Here is a 12,571-nt window from a genome sequence, read left to right as displayed (position 1 = left end):
AGATGTGCCTTCCAAAACCAAGAAACATATGCAGGTTTTGAGGGGATAAAGGAAATTGTGGGCATATTATTTATCTGTCCAAGTGGAATTAAACTCCTTTATGTCCATGTGCTAGTTTGAGGCTAACTGGAATATTTCGGTGACAGAAATTAGATTATAAACTGTGAAAAGGAAACCATGGTGATGTCTACTTCACTCATAGGCTTGCTGAGATGTCTAAAAACAAGGACATAAAATGTAGATAAGACAGAGCCATCGAGTCGGGGTGTGTGTGTCTCTGTCACAGGGAGTGCCCTGGGACTGCTTCTGCTTTCTAACCCCCATTGCTAATGCTCCAAGCTCACTTTGACTGTAAGGCATACTCTGGTATAATATAGAGGGGTGGAAAGAAGATGAAAGGGTGATTGGGAGCCTCCCTTGGCACTCTGATTTCTGGGAAGGGGGTTGTGTTTCTGTATTACTTTTAACTTGTATATTTCTGTATATAGCTGTATATATTAGTGATATATTGCAAATATCTGCTTGTATAGTGTGCTAAGCTGTAAATATAGCTTCATTCCTTAACTTCCAGCTCAGCTGAGTCTTGTCTGGGTGATTTCATAAGACTAGGGGGCGGGTCACACCCAAACTGTCACAGTCCAACTTTGAATAAACTTCTAAACCAGCTTCTGGACAATCAACTAGACAAGTGGGACCTTTATAAAAGAGTGTATTTCTATTAAAAAGTCTTATTTATTTGAGGTGATAAAAGAAAAGCTGTTTAGAAAATCTTAATACTCCACTATATCATAAATTTAATGGAAATTCACCAGCATTAAACTAGAAAAACAAACTGGAGAAAAATGTTATTTTGAATTCAATGAGGAAATAAGATCAAGAGTTAGTTGGCTTAGTTTGATAATACAGTAAATACTTCAGGAACATGGAATGCTATTTTGTGATTAGGTTAGAAAAATCAGCAAGGCTGTTTATACAGAAATAGCATTGATTAAAAAGTCACTCCTCAGTGGATTTTCCGAAGGCTGACAGAGTGATCATTTCTACTAATAGGTCTTCATGTTTGTAAATACTGTGGCACAGAATGTGTTATAAATGTTATCTGTATAATTAAGGAAGAACAAATACTTTGTTGTAAAAGGACTTTTCTGCATTTGTGAAGTGGGATACTTCTATTGTTTCATTACTGATTTTTAGTTTTTAATTTTCTTTTTTTTTTGCCTGCTTTGAGATATTGTCACTTTTCTTTCCACATTAACTTCTCAACTTGCATAGTAAAAAACGAAACAGCCCCAACAAACAACAACAAAAACCCAACACCCTAGACAAAAAATAGGCCTTTCCTTTTTTTCTATGAAATCACTTTGTAAACCCCTTCAAAAGCTGCCAATCTGGAAATTTCCCCAGATGTCTTGTTATTTCTTAGTAATTAAATTGTAGTCTCTGAGCTGTCTTTTTCATAACTAAGTTTACAGGAAATGCATCTTCGTCCTTGTCTAGCACAATATAAAAATGTTCTGCTGGGAATACAGTTGTATTTATTGATTCTTCAGAATTTGTAATTCCTTTCAAAATAAATTTAGTTAGGTCTTTTGAGCTTTTATGAACTGATGAAAACAATAATAATTTGAAAAGATACTTCTAGGGCATTATTATGACTACATAAGATTTGGTATAGTATCTGCAGTAGAAATGTTCTCTGCGGAACCCAGATACTCTTTGTATTACCTATTTATAAATATTGTCATTTTATGAAATCTGTCTCACTGCAAGATCTCAAAAACTGCATGCTCTGTTTAAAGGAATGCTTCTATCACAAGTGCTAATCAGAAGTATCTTCCACCACAAATATATGCGATCCCACACCAAAAAGACAGATAATAAACAGAACTGATCTCTTGAGTAAGAGAACTAGTCCCACCAATGTGCTGGGAAGTGGTGCTTCTAGCCTCTCTAGTCTCAGTGCCAAGGCTTTCACCACAGCAGAGATCCCAGACCATTCTCTGTGCCTGGCACAGGAGCAAAACAAAAAGCGCAGTCCACAGGCCGCCCACAAGCCACTGCCATTCTCCTCTGCAGGTAAGGCAGGCTGTGTATTGGCTGGATTTTGCTACTCGCCATCCAGCCTTTGCAAGGCCATCAACAAAACCAGCTTCACAGGGTGGGAATTGTTCATATGACCTTAGTTGGGCTGCATTTACCCAAAGGTTTCAGGGTTTGTTTTCCAGGATCTTGACATACATTTCATGTTGTGTGTTGGAGACAAGTTCAAGCTTCCCACACTCTTGTCTAGTATCCCAGCCAATCAAATGTGGCAAGAGGCAAGGAGAAAGTTTCCCTTTCCTTATGACACAATCTCACACAGAAACATTACTGAGAACCCAAGGCAGCAGATTTCCAGGAGGATGTCCAACCCACTGGCCTAGAGATGCATTCTGACACTCACTTTTGTGTTTCCAGGTCTATTTAGATGTGTCTTATAAAATCAATTAAGTCCCACAAGAAAGACTAAATTACTTCCCATGTAATGGGAATGGTTTAGATTGGAAGGGACCTCAAAGATCATCCCCCACCATAGGCAGGGACACCTCCCACTAGAACAGGTCACTCAAGGCCTCATCCTACCTGGCCTTGAACACCTCTGGGGGGGAGCATCCACAACCCCCCTGGACAAACAGTTCCAGTCCCACCACCCTCACCGCAAAGAACTTCCTCTTAACAACCAGTCTAAATCTAAACAATAATCTACATGCTTGTCATTAAGTTACAATGCTGACAAATTAAAAACTCTCAAAGAATTCTATTGTACAACTTAAAATTCATTAGAGTTTGTCCTAGGATTTCCCAACAGAATTTTCTCCCTGCTGGAGAACAGCATGCTTTCCTATGGGTATGCACCAGTCCTTGCTGTCAGAGGTGCTCCACTTTTGCATTAAGTGCCTACATAGTCAAATTACCTGGAATTCAAGACCCTCAGTGATTTATTTTTTTTTTTTAACCAAATGTATAGCTTCTTTCTGCCCAAATAAAAACAGTTCTGCAGCAGTGACCTCCTGATTCACTTGGCTGAATGTTTTTAGTCTGTGCAGCTGCATCCATCACAAAATGCTTCTTAATCATGCAAAGAAGTTCACTGCCTGCTTTGCATTAAAAAACTACATCCACATCAGATACTAAACTGCTGTAAACTCAGTGCATTGTTCTTCTCTAATGCAGTGATTACAGCATTTTTTTCTTATTTTGCTAGTGAAATTGAGAGGTCAACATTTGTATCAGTATTGGTTGATGCTTGTTTTTATCCAACTACTGCTTTTCAATATACACATTGCTCATATCTAAAAATATGTTCTTTTCCTGGATCACTGGAACTCTAACATGGATTACAGCACAGTTTACAGCATGATGCCCATTTACTGTTTTTCACTGTTGTTGTATGCCATGTCACAGCTATTCAGATTTGATTTTCTCTTAAAACACTGCAGCAGCATTCTTCTTGTTTTCCACTTGAGAATTCAAAGACTCGGAATCAATGATTTAGATATGAGTCATGTGCATTATGAACTGATCAGTGTATTAGGAACACAGATGTTTATTGCCATAAATTATTGACATTTTGGGATGAACTTTGTTATAACCTTGAAACAAGCAAGCTCATAGAGAATATGAATCAATGTAAAGTTGGGGTTTTTTTTTCTGTAGTTCTGGAATATCTTTCTCTAAGAAAAGCTGCAGAAGTATTTTAAAAGCAGAACTTTAAAATTATATGAGGAATAAACCAGAAAATCTCTGATAAGAACTAAAATGAGTTCATCTGTATTTCAAAAACCAGAATTCCAAATAGTTTTCTGTTTTAGTGTGTTTATCAGAGAAGAAATATGGTCTGAATAGGCTATTGTTAGTAACAAGCTTTGCTTCATCAAGTCAATAAATAGTTGAGTTGTTATATCATGTAGTTTCAGTTAATGAATTGTGCATCTGTTCAAGCCTTGACAGACTAAGGGTGCCTGTTTAGATACTGCAAACATTTCTTAGCTCACCATTTCCTTTTCAAGAAAGAAATCATCAGTTGCTAAAGGAAAGAAATCAACGTAAGAGGGTAATCAGGGATATTTAGCAGTCTAGCTTGCTGAAAAACTGTGAATAGAAACAAATACTGAAAACAAATCTTCCCAAATTCACTGTTTGCTTTAACGTAGTAACTATTGAAAGTTAACTCTTGCCAGTGTATTCATTTGAATGGCACAATCAAGCAGTTTTCAGCAGATAATAGTCACTTTTGAACTCTCGATCTATGTATACAAACCTCTTTGATATTGCATGGAAATCCAGCATGAATCAAAGACAGCCTGTTTTCTAAACAACAGAGACTAATCTGGAAAAGGTCAGGCAGAGAAAATGGATACATATGTAAATCAGTACCATACTAAAAATTACATCTTTCTTTAAGTGAACTTTTCTGAGGCTATTTTCCCTGGTTTATTATTCTTTAATGAAAGTGAAATATAATGCACAAAATGTTGTGGGTGTAGCTTTTTACTTCCTGGCTTTGACATTTCTGTCAGGCTATTACTAACAAATATTTGTGAGCATTAATGGTCTTAAAAGCTCTAGAAGTTGCCACCAAGAGGTAGCTATACACAGAGTTATAATTAGCATAGTATTTAAGAGTACCAGTGAAATCTGCAGCTTTAATTTCAACCTCTGTCCCCGAAACTGCGAAGTCTCAGAGGGGTGGAGCAGTGCATGATTGGTGGGCAACAACAGTACCACTGAGGGGATCGGTCAGGACTTCAGGACTGTGGGCTTTGTGAGAGTGTGGAGGAGGCTGCTGCTGGACATCTGCCAGTTAGGTGTTTTTTGAGTTTCTGTATGCAAGCCTATAGTGGGGAAATAACCCAAAACAAGCAGTGGGAAGAGGGAACAGCATCATGATAGTAAATACCTAAACAAATAATGACCTTTATTTTACTGTGTCTTTTCTTGCTCTCAGCAAATGAAAACAGATGTTATGTTTTGGGGCACAGTCCTTTTTAATGTGTTTTCCTTTAAAGAAAACATTTGGCCAACTGTTATGAATCTATTTATTCACAGCTCTAAAATATTTGTAAATTGTTATGCATCTGCTACTTTCCATTGTGTTTCTAGGTATGTTACTCTAGTAGCTATTATCTTAATACTGGAGGGCATCGAGTCCACATGGTCCTGTCCAGCATATGGCCAAGATGCTGACATACAGAGGTGTGCCACAAAGCCTCTCACTGTTGCCCCAGTCCCTGTGTTTCTGTTGATTTATAACAAGAATATTTCTGTGTTATAGAGATCATTGCTATGCTGTCTAGTGGCTAAAAACATCCTAGAAATTATTTCACACTCATAAGGCCATTTGTAGCATAGCAGCAGGAATATTCAGTAAGATTGCTATGATCTAGAGTGCTTTATTTAGCATCTGTCATTATTAAAAGAAATGTCCTCCCAAAGTTGTTATTTTAATAAATAAATAAATTCAGATTATTTGATCACAAAATTTCACACACATTCATGCTTTATATCAGTGCTTGCTGTCAGTACAGACTAGGGAATGAGGTGATAGAAAGCAGCCCTGTGGAAAAGGACTTGGGGTCCTGATGGAGGAGAAGCTGAGCATGAGCCTGCAGCCCAGAAGGCAGGTTGCATCCTGGGCTGCATCAAAAGATAAAGCTGTCAGCATATCTAGAGGGCTGATTCTGCCACTTTGCTCTGCTCTGGTGGGACCTCACCTGGAGTACTGTGGTCAGGTCTGGAACCCTCAGTATAGGAAGGACATGGACCTGAGGGAGCAGGTACAGAGGAGGGCCACAAAAATTATTTGGGTTTGAAGCACTTCTGAAACAATGACAGGCTGAGGGAGCTGGGGTTGTTCAGCCTGGAGAAAAGGAGGGGGGGACCTAATAGCAGCCTTCCAGTATCTGAGGGGGGCCTACAAGAAGGCTGGAGAGAGACTGTTTACAAAGGCCTGTGGTGATAGGACAAGGGGCAATGGTTTCAAACTAGAGAAGAGCAGATTTAGATTAGATGTTAGGAACAGGGTCTTTACCATGAGAATAGTGGAACACTGGAACAAGTTGGCCAGGGAGGCGGTTGAGGCCTCATCCCTGGAGATACTCAAGGTGAGGCTCGAGGCAACCTGACCTAGTTGAGGATTCCCTGCCTACTGCAGAGCAGTTGGGCTAGATGACCTTTGGAGGTCCCTTCCAGCCCAGGCTATTTATTATTCTGTGCTTCTCTAAGGCGATCAAAAGGACAATCTTTTCTTTAGTTAGCATTCTGGAAAAGTAGCTGCCAACATCTGAGTTTGCAATTACATGTGTTAGGATGAGAAAGAAGTATCACAAAGGCCCAGATGCAGAGGGACTCGGGCCTGCAGACATGCAAGCTGCCTTTCCCATGGCCAGCTCGGAGGCAGAAATGGACGGTTCCAAGTTGCTCACCTCGCTGTCCTGTGCAGCTGAGGGAAAGAGTCGAGCGGCAAGGCTGTGGGATCCACAACAGCCAAGGTGACGAGCAAAACAATGCAGAGAAAACACTAACGCAAAGGTTGTGTCTGAAGTTCCCTCACCCTGTCCCTGGGATTCAGGCACCTATGAGAGCAGATTTACAGCTCTGAAGTCTCTCTTAGCCACTTCAGTTGCTGCTTGTGTATGAATAACCTGTTTGTTAAGAGAGTAGTGATGCTGTTCCTCTCCTTTTATGTAGTGCAAGCGATGGGCATCACCCCACAGGGGAGTTCATTGGAATGATTTTGGAGCAACAGTAGGCCCATGAACTCTGCTTTGTGTTGAGCAAAGTGGTGTTAGTACAGGCTAGGCATTGTGTAACCATTCCTCATCTACAAAGGATTTCAGGCATCTGAACAGCTAGTTTGGGAATGCCTAAACACACCAGTGAAACAAAATAACTGCTGAGACACTCATCCAAGATAAGAAGGCCTCTGGGAACATGCATTAGAAGTACTTTAGGTGCCTAAATAACTTTACTGATGACAGCTTAGGTGCCTTTCAGGTATGCATACCTCAGGCAGAATTTTTGTGACTCACTCACTTGAATGCAGGCCTCTAAATTCTGCTTGAGCTATGCCATAGGCTTTTGGAATTGTTTCCTAAATTACCTGAATTTATAAAAATGTCTTGTTTCAAAAATATGGCAAAGATTCAAGTGGATTCTCATTTTGCTATGTAAATGAGTAGGAGGTGAAGTTCACAATTTTCTATAATGCTTCATTTTCTTAACATAATTACTAGGACAGGATTTACTTTCATCCAGCATTTCCAAAGCTTGCATTTAATGTGATCACAGCTATGTGTCAAACAACATAAACATTTTCACCCAGTATCTCAGGACTTCTTAAGTTTCCTTGCCAACCTCTTTCTTTTCTAAATGCAATTCTGAGACCACATTACCTCAGAACATTGTTTCAGATAGCATCTAGGCACACTTTGCATTTTATATATGACCTTTATACTTTATTCACCAGGCAAGCGTTTGTAAAATTGTCCACAGCCAGAGGAAGTTAGTTCTAGGATGAAAGGCAGCTCTGAGTGAATGTGCTGCTTTGTAAAAATTGGAAAGTAACTTTCATTTTTGTCTCAAGTGAAGTTTTTTCACTAGGGTTTGCAACTGTAACCTGGAGTTCGCGGTTTAAATGATCCTGCTAAAAAAGCATGAAAGACAAAGTTTGATCATCCAAGCAGAGCAAAACTGTGCTGTCTAAACAGTCTTACACCAGGTAATGCAGAATATAAACCTGTTGCCCCAGTCTAAGGTTTCACCTAATCTCCCTGACAATCCAGTTTAATAAATACTGTATGTTCTTGTGCTGCATGGGTATTTGGTTGGTGGCTGTAGTTATAGACAGTGATTTACTGCTATTAATACCACATCCTTTTGGATGTGTGTATAACATTATTTGCTCTAGAAGTTGTCCTGCTTCTAGACATGCACAACAGGAAATATTAGCTGTACTCCATCTTCCTCTAGCTAAAATATCAGTGGTTTGTTGTTCTATGGTAGTCTTTGTGGTCTTTTTTTATTGCTAAGGCAATAAGCAATGAAGAGGGAGCACATCCAAGTTTGCATGCTGCTGACTGTCCCAGGGACAGAAGACTCTCAGGGATGGGCAGAATCCCACCCATTCCTGTCACTGTCCTTGTCCAATTGACATGCTGTGGTTCAGATATCAGAAGGTGGTGCTTCTGTACTTGTGGCAAATTATTCAGTGGTGTCACGGAGGGGGATATTCTGCTACCTACGCCTGTTTGGCAGAGGGGAGAAATTAATTGCAGCGAGGTAATTTTATATAAAAAAATATATTTATTAACCTCAATATTCTGAACTCTCGCCACCCCCAACTACTGTATATTAATATTTGATACATGGTTATGAAAACAATCTAGGATAAAATATGTATAGGAACTTGTTAATTAACCAGCAAATATTCAAACTATAAACAGAGAGAGGAGTTTTCCCCACGGCTTAATGCCGTTTGGGGTCTCTATGCTATTTGCCCAGCAGAGCGGGATGAAACTGATTCTGCTCTATGGCAGAGGCAACAGATACTTACAGAGGTACTGAAGCTTTTACTCACAACTCATATTAATTATTAATCACCCTCCGGGCTGTGTCACAGTCTATGTCTAATGTCCAGTTCTCCAGGGTCTCTGCCTGTGGAATCTGAGGCTGGAACCCTCCCGGCTTGAGGGAAAAGGATAAATCTTGCCAGTTTCTGGGGAAATAGGTTTTCTCTAACCTGTTCTCCTGGCAAAGAGGCGATCTCTGCCTTTGGTGCTGCTGGCTTCCTCTGGATGCTGTGTCCAGGACTTCTCAGCTGCAGGATCTCAGGAGCAGGAGAAGAATATCATGCTGTCTCTGGCACAGTTCTTGCAGCTAGCAGGCCATGTGTGTGTGCAGACAATCCAGAGTCTGCTTCCTGATTATCTCAGTGGCAACGGCTCTTACCAAGCAATGATAGGCAGCAGGCATGCGAGATGCACGTGGCTGCTGGGAGTCTGAGCTCCGTAGGTAAATGCAGGCAATGCAGGATCTGGTCCTGATAGCACAGTGGCGTGCAGATGTGCACAGCTGGCTTAGGAGACTATAGGCTCCTTATGTATGTGCAGGCTGAAATGAGCTCTGAAAGAAAGGTACACAGGCAGGTGAGCTGCGAGTGAGTCAGAGCATGAGGTCTGGGCCTCTGAGCTATCAAGGTAGCAGCTGAGCAGCTGAGCATCCAAGCTGTGCAGAGGTCTGAGCTGCAAGTAAGGGTCAGAGCTGTGCAAGCGAGTCTGAGCACGTTGTTTACCTGTGCACCCCTATTTATTGAATGTGGGCTGAGATTAATGGCCTCTTTGGCCACTAGAATGACCAATCAGGTTGGCAGTCAGCCAAACTTTACCAAAATAGGCAGAAGGCTCTTGCCTGGACTTTCCCAAATATGGGGATCACATGAGCTTACCCCAGGGAGACACGAGCTGGGTGTGTGTGGGCTCACACAAACTGTTTATAACCAGGGGTCCTGGCAGAAAAACATGTCCAGGCAGGCATAGGCATAAATAAGCCTCTTTTCGGGCCTACAGGTCCTCCACAACAAGTAGCCAACACTTTAGGTGCCTGAGGCTCTCACTGAACCTTGTGCTACATATGACACTTTGAACCGAACAGAAGTGTTGGTAGTTGTACACCTGCTATAGCAGAAGTGTCTGGTGAGAAGAGCATCTCTAGAGATGGCTTTTATGTGCCTCTCTGTATAAGAGATTAAATGCTGCACACTCACAGGATCGGTATGTGATCTCTTCTTCGTGCCTCATCAAGACATTTTCTTAAGCAGATGTCATAGAATCTGGGCTGAATGCTTCCTTCACATTTGTAATTCTCCACTGGGAAGAGACGTAGGGCCAGAAGATCTATTCTGTAGACTAAAGATCTGGCTATCTCTTTCCATTCCACTCCCAAATTAGGTATTTTGGCATCATCTCATACTGCTGTTGTACATCTCATTTAAAATGGAGTATCTAAATTTTCTTACACAGGCTACACTCTCTGTTTGACTTTCTGCATTTCTCACTTTTCCAGTGTCTTTTCTCCAAGGCTTCTTGGCTGTAAGGAGGACACATTGAAGAATTTGTGTTGTTGATGTAGATACAGATCTAATGCCAGGATTCTAGGAATCATACAAAGATGATCTAAGACAGCAAGAGAGAGATTGTACATGAAAAGCAGCTCTGGGACTATATTTAAAGATAGTGAAACATTTACTTTTTCTACAAATCTAGCAGGTGGCTCTTATTACAATGAGACTGCAGGAGGCTATTTCAGGAAACTGGAGGACACATCAGACTTGTAAAATTGGATTACCCAGTAAAGAGCAATTGGATTAAACTAGCAAAGCTAATGTGGCCACTTCTCATTGTGCACCTGAGTGAGAGCTGAACATCTGTTGCTGCACATTTCTTTGAGCATCACCTCCTTTCACATCCATTTTACTACAAGTAACAGGCTATGTCCACTAAACATTAATCTCTCCATGAGATAAGACATTACAAAGAGTAATTGTGCTGAATCATGTGATAAGGTCAGTAATCTATAGTTTTAAGCTGTGTGCTGCAAAGTAGAAACCCACTGTTTGTTGCTTCTGGTTGTTTTTTAACATTTCCTCCTCTCTTCATGTGTAGTGATCATTTTAGTGCTCTGTGTTTTCTAAAAAAGCTGCACATCCAACTCTTAGTGATTTCTGGAATATTTCAGTATCGCCTCACTGAAGTGAGACATGCGTTGGAACCATGCTGTTGTCATCACACCATACACTTGTAGTTCATATGTATGCAAGTAAAAATAGTACTGTATGAGTTTGGCTGAAGGTCTTGTATGATAAAAGAAGCTATTGCAGAAAACTTGGCTTCAAAGAAATACAGAGAAAGTTTGAGATTGCCACAGCATTCTGGCAAATGAAAGGAAATCATTAAGAACAAAGCAGCTTTTCTCTCTCACTCAATAGCATTGCTTATTCTTATGGCCACCCCAGCCTGATTTTAACACCAGTGTGACAGGGTTTGCTGTCTTCACTTGAAATGCTTTCCCTAGCTGAAGGAAAAAATTGCTTGTATTTCCTGTGATCTTATCCTGTGAGGGCATTGTAAAGAGCTGTGCTTTCCCAGCTTGTTAGGAAACATGATGTTAATGATTATGCCATTTCTGTTTTGCCATATACTGAATTCCAAAAATGCTACTATATTGGCAAAAGCAGCCAGCAGTAATAACATTGAAAATACAGTTGAAACAAATGTTGAGCGTGTAAAGCTGCAACTTGGAGAGGCACCTGGGAATATTGGTTGATAGTTGACTGGATATGAGTCAGCAGTGTGTCCATGTGGCCAAGGGGGACAATGGCATGCTGGCTTGTACTTCAGAACTCTGTCCAGCAGAAACAGAGAGGTGGTCATCCCTCTGAACTCAGCACTGGTGAGGCCACATCTTGAATATTGTGTTCAGTTCTGGGCCCCTCGCTATTAGAAGGACATAGAAGAACTGGAATGTGTCCAGAGGAGGGCAACAAAGCTGATGAAGGGCCTGGAGCACATGGCCTATGAGGAGTGGCTGAGGAAGCTGGAGTTGTTTGGTCTGGAGAAGAGAAGGCTGAGGGGAAACCTCATCACTCTCTTTCCATCACTACTGGAAAGGAGGCTGGAGCAAGAAAGGGACCAGCCTCTTCTCCTTGGTAGCAAGCAACAGGACTAGAGGAAGTGGATACAAGCTGCACCAAGAGAGGTTTAGGCTGGATATTAGGAAATTCTTGTTCACTGAAAGGATTGTCAAACATTGGAATAGCCTGTTGAGAGCAATGCTGGAGTCACTGTCCCTGGAAGTTTTTAAACGGCATGTGGACGTGGTGCTTAGGGACATTGTTCAATGTTGATCTTGCAGTGCTAGGCCAAGGGTTGGATTGGATGATCTTGAAGGTCTCTTCCAACCAGATATATTCTGTTATTCTGTAATGAAACTATTCAGTACAATTGTGAAGTTTAAATAACGTATCATGAATTTTAATGCATTCTGCCACATACTTTTGCATTCAAGATTAAGGTTAGAATTCATTAAAAAAAAATCACACAAAAAAAAAAGGCTGCAGAATTTCAGCATGTGCCTGTGTACAAGTAGTACTCTCAAGTGACTATGACTGTTGCTGAATGTGTAGTATCAAGGAGATCCATCTCAGAGTCCCCTATTATCTCCTCTACATAATTTCTTCTATTCTTCTTCGTGAATGCCAATCCTTCAAATTCACAAAGAATCCCTATAGTCATGCCTTTCTGTCCCCTTTCCAAGTCACAGATCAGACATCAAGCCCCCCCTCATGAAGCACCTGAATCTCCATATTATGTTCTCATCAGCAGTGTTCAGATCCCTGCATGTATGTCACTGAGGATGTGATCTGAAAAAAATTATATTGCAGAGTTACCAAGGTATAAAAGTCTCTGTAGATGCTTTTAGAATCATTCTTCTACAGTATTGTTTGGACTGAAAGCTAAAGCATGGTTTCACTCTT

Source organism: Pogoniulus pusillus, chromosome 3, assembly GCF_015220805.1.
Source record: "Pogoniulus pusillus isolate bPogPus1 chromosome 3, bPogPus1.pri, whole genome shotgun sequence".
Taxonomy (NCBI): Eukaryota; Metazoa; Chordata; class Aves; order Piciformes; family Lybiidae; genus Pogoniulus; species Pogoniulus pusillus.
Note: the sequence above shows the minus strand (reverse complement) of the source record.